Genomic DNA, 5,506 nt, shown 5'->3' with positions numbered 1-5,506 from the left:
TTCAGCTTTGTTGGAGAATTGTTAGTGTATCGAGACCAAGGTTGATATCTTGATTGCTTAATGTCTCGAACTCAAATATCGAGAGGTCTATCTCTCGAACTCTGTTAATGTCTCGAACTGGATAACTGTATCGAGAGGTCCTACCTCTCGAACTCTGCTTATGTCTCGAGACTTAGTTGATGTCTCGCAGACCCTTATTCCTCCAGTGTTGTCCCATGCTTTCTTCTGATCTGTCTATATGATTACAACACATGAGACTTCTAAGATGTTCAAACAAATTTCCCTCAAGCTTAAATATTTTCCGAGTTGAGCTCAAAGTTACCCGGTTGTATTTTCGCTCTTGGTTTACTTGTCGAACTTACAGCGTTTTTGCCTATGCATCGAGACTTGGGGATTTCTACTTAACAGTTGGTATCATCAAAACCTATTACATGATGTTCCTAACAAAAACTGCATTGCCCATTCTAGGCTGTCCAAATGTCATAACCTGAATATCTTCTGCACCAAAATTGACCTGAATATTAGTATAAGGTAATTTGTCAAGAAACCAACAGAATGTACATGGCACTTGATATGGCATAAGGTGAATAACATTACTAATTAATAAATGTGGAGGTAAAATTTTAATATAGATGATTAATAATTATTAATTTAAAAGCTTGGAGATCTAGGTAATAGTTACGGTGAGGTCCAGTGCAAAAAAAGCAGCCAATGCCCCTCCCATTGAATGCCTTGTCACCATAATTTGATAATCTTCATAAAACATTTTGGCTTGTTTAACAGAATTTAATGCCGAACAACGTATAGTTGAATCATTATAACAATTATAAAATCCATGATGCACCTGAAATCAGAAGGAATATGAATATTTTTAGCTATCATAAAAGAGTTTTATAGAGCCACACAAATAGGCAAAGTAATCACCATTGTATCATTCATAACACAAAAGGGTGGGAGGATACAATAACATCTCTAAACCAATCAAAATTGCCATTGAATTTTAAGCCAGAATACAGATGTAACATATCAAGGCCATCAACAGATGTAACAGATCAAGGCCATACAGATGTAACCATTTACTTACGAACCAGTAGCCATTTAAGTTTTAACCATCATTTTAGTATTATTCGCAAATAGCTTGCTAACCAGTAACCATTGTTGTAATATTCACAAGTGGCTTACAGGGCCGGTCCAAACATTTTAGAGGCCCTGGGCGAAATTAAAAAAAATGGGCCCCTTATATGAAAAATTAAAATTTAAATGTAATAATACTAAAAAATAATAATATCAAATAACATGAAATACTATTAGAAAATTTTCAACATTTTTTAAATACAAAAGTAATCATGACAAAAAAAATTCTACGTGCTATGCAAAATCATTGATAATTGCATCAAGATTAACATTCTCTAGCATATCCTTCTCAATACACAAAATTGTCATTAACATGGCCTTGGTCATTTAAATTTTCTTTAGATTGTTTCAAATTTTCATTAAATGATTATGATTTTATGAAAAATTTATTTATAACTCCTCTTTGTGATTCTATTAGCTGTTCTACTTGTTTTTTTTTTCTTTTTTCACCATCACATAAATGCTTTTTAGGTAACTTTATATAAAAAAAAATTTAAAACAGCTCCACAACTACAATTTTTTTGTTCATTTCTTCTTTCACTCTCTATCCATGTAAATATAATGGATGAGACAGAACTCAATAACTCAGGGTAATTATAATTCAAAAATTATATATATATTCTAGAATTACAGAAATCGCAAAATTCATTATCCAAATAAACATTACTCATTAGAGAATTAAATTTATAGTCCTAAATCCCTAATGCCCTATAGGTGTGTTGTGTTGCATAGGAAATAAAGACAGAACAAATTACAAATAGAAGAAAACTTACAAGTTACAACGTACAATGGGGCCCAAACTAGCAAACAAATGAACAATGGTTGATTAATCGAATTGGAAAAAAAAATATTGAAGAAGACGAATGGGTTAGCCGGTTAGGGTGTCGATTCTAATAGATAAAAGATAATTAGGTGTCCTCGACTCCCCGTGTCGATTCTATTTCTAAATTATTTAATTAAGTGTCGATTCTCAGCTTCCTGCAGTCCTTACTATTCTTAATTTTTTGTTTCCTAATATAATTATAACATTAATTTTTTATTTTTTTAATATAATTATAACATTAATATAACACTATAATAGATATATGTATACATATACATATATATGGATGGGCCCCTTTTATCATGGGCCCTAGGCGGTTGCCCATCCCGCCCGTGCTCAGGACCGGCCCTGGTGGCTTACTAAATTGGTAACCATTTTAATCTTCATTATACTGTTCTCAAGTAGGTTATAAAACAACCATTCAACCATGATTTTACTACTCAAATATCAAAGAACAAAAACACTAAATCGACAAGAAGAAGAAGAAGAAGAACCTGCCGCTGCCACCGCCGGGACGCGCCTACGCCGCCGCCACTACCACCGCCAGGACGCGCCTACGCCATCGCACCTGCAACAGCCTGGGACTGCCGTCGATCCGCTGCAACGCCGCAACCACGCCTTCAATCTGCTGGATCTGCTGGACGAGGAGGCGACCACCACAACTGCAACTCCGCCGCAATAGCTCGTCGCGACTGGCCGACAACGCCTCCCACGCCTCGCCTTAAATCTGCTGGACAAGGAGACCAACGAATCTACCGCTACAACTCTGGCCACCACGAGAAGGAGACCGAAGAATCTGCCGCTGCTATGCCGCCGCCGCAACTGACACCGTAGTTCCTCGTCAATGGCGTGATGAGGTTGCCGGACTACACTTCGAAGTGAGAGAGAGAGGAGCGGCAGCAACTGAAAGAAATCCTTAACAAGCCTAATTAAAATACTTATATACCTAGGGTTTATTTTATTTAGCGACGGATTTTAATTCCGTCGCTAGATTTTAATTTTTAAAAAAATTACAACTTGCCAGATTAATTTTCTAGCGACGGAATTCGAATCTGTCGCTAGATTTAGCGACAGATTCTAATTCCGTCGCTAGATTTTATTTTTAAACAAATTTGCAACTCGCTATATTAAATTTCTAGCGACAGAATTCGAATCCGTCGCTAGATTTAGCGACGGATTCTAATTCCGTCGCTAGAATTTATTTTAAAAAAACAATTGCAACTCGGTTCGTAATTTTCTAGCGACGGAAAATGAATCCGTCGCTAGATATAGCGACGGATTCAAATTTCCGTCGCTAGATTAAAAAAATATTTTTTTTACATTCCGTTAATCATCTAGCGACGGAAGTTCGAATCCGTCGCTTTAGCGACGGATTCAAACTTCCCTCGCTAGATTTTGTCAAAATAATTCATTCTCAGTTTTTAATACCAAAATAAACACGGGAATAATGCCCTAGCGACGGATTTTATTAAAATCCGTCGCTAGAGCATTATTCTCGGGTTTATTTTGGTTATAAAAAAATACGCGCAAATTTTTTACAAAAATCCGTCGCAAGATTATGCGCGAAAATTTACCGCTAAAATTAGCTACGGATTTACGACAAATATTTTCCGTCGCTAAGTCGTCGCTAATTTTTAATTTTTTTAAAATAAGTAAATCCGTCGTTAAACCGTCGCTAAATTAGCAACGGAACACATCCGTCGCTAAATCTGTCGTTATTTCCGCATTTTTTTGTAGTGTATGAGGAGGAGCAAGGCTAATTTTTTCAGGATTATGGGCGTTTTAAGCGGGCTGCTTGCTGTTGGGAGATGGTTCGATCAAATATGCAACTGGAAAAACCCGATTACAACTGTTCTGATTCACATCTTGTTCTTGATTCTCGTCTTGTATCCCGAGCTCATCCTTCCTACTGTTTTCCTATACCTGTTCTTGATTGGAGTGTGGAACTACCGATGGAAGCTGAGGCATCCTTCCCACATGGACACGAGGAGTTCGATATCTTCCCGACCTCCCCCCCTCCTGACGTTGTGAGGATGCGATATGACCGCCTGAGAAGCATTGCGGGAAGGGTTCAAACCGTGGTTGGGGATTTAGCTACTCAAGGGGAAAGGCTGCGCTCTCTGCTGAGCTGGAGAGACCCGAGAGCTACAACGCTGTTCGTGATCTTCTGTCTGGTTGCTGTCGTTGTCCTGTATGTCACGCACATCCAAGTCGTCACGCTTTTGATTGGATTCTACACCTTGAGACACCCAAGGTTCCGCTACAAGCTTCCCTCTGTGCCCCTTAACTTCTTCAGAAGGTTACCAGCTAGGACAGACTTCATGCTATGATCTGAGTTGCATGCATGCCTTCATTTTTACATTTTACTTCTTCTGTGGGATGTGTTTTTTTAAGTTGTTAGAAGTTGGGCAACTGATGCGAATCCAATCCATGTCTGTTTTTTATTTGTAGTGTTGTAGGTTGTTATGTCGTTTTCGGGAACCTTAATGTTATTCTAATTAAGGGCTAATAGCTTGAATGAGTTATATGCATCTGTGGTCAATTGCAGTTTTAGTTAAATTTAAAAAAAAAAAAAACTCAAACATAAAAACCCGCAAACCCTAAACCCTAAATCGTAATCCTAAATACTACTGTACAACTAAATTCATTTGTTTTTTATGACTCACATCTGACAGTAGATCAGAGTGTATCAGAGCTATATCAAAGCATATTAGAGCTTGGATCAGAGCATATATAAGCGCATTACTTGTCGTGAGACTCTATACATCATATAGAGTAATTTGATTGTTGGAAATTTTTTAATATTATCATGAGAAAAATTTAATTACGTACATTTACATAATATAGTAATATTTTTTTGGAATACTATAATATACATCATATAGTAATTTGATTGTTGGAATTTTTTTTAAATATTATCATGAGAGGAATTTAATTACGTACATTAACATAATATAATAATTTTTTTTTGAATACTATAATATACATCATATAGTAATTTGATTGTTTACGAATATAAAATAAAAAATACGCAAGATTAAAATATTTTGAATCATGATTGAATTGCATGATATATTATCATGAGAGAAATTTAATTATGTGCATTAACATAATATAGTAATATTTTTTTTTGAATACAATAATATACATCATATAGTAATTTGATTGTTGGAATTTTTTTTAATATTATCATGAGATGAATTTAATTACGTACATTAACATAATATAGTAATATTTTTTGGAATACTATAATATACATCGTATAGTAATTTGATTGTTGGAATTTTTTTTTGAATATTATCGTGAGAAAATTTAATTACGTACATTAACATATATATTGTAATATTTTTTTAATACTATAATATACATCATATAGTAATTTGATTTTTGGAATTTTTTTTTAATATTATCATGAGAGGAATTTAATAACGTACATTAACATAATATACTAATATCTTTTTTTTTAATACTATAATATACATCATATAGTAATTTGATTGTATTGTTAGAATTTTTTTTTAATATTATCATGAGAGGAATTTCATTACG

General features: G+C 34.7%; 1 pseudogene; it reads left to right on the top strand.

The window, feature by feature from the left end:
- LOC116015810 overlaps positions 1–4,287 on the top strand; it is a 37,152-nt pseudogene extending 32,865 nt beyond the window's left edge.
- The last annotated feature ends 1,219 nt before the right edge of the window (positions 4,288–5,506 follow it).

Source organism: Ipomoea triloba, chromosome 4 (assembly GCF_003576645.1).
Source record: "Ipomoea triloba cultivar NCNSP0323 chromosome 4, ASM357664v1".
Taxonomy (NCBI): Eukaryota; Viridiplantae; Streptophyta; class Magnoliopsida; order Solanales; family Convolvulaceae; genus Ipomoea; species Ipomoea triloba.
The sequence above is the reverse complement of the archived record's forward strand: the minus strand, read 5'-3'. Positions and strand labels throughout refer to the sequence as shown.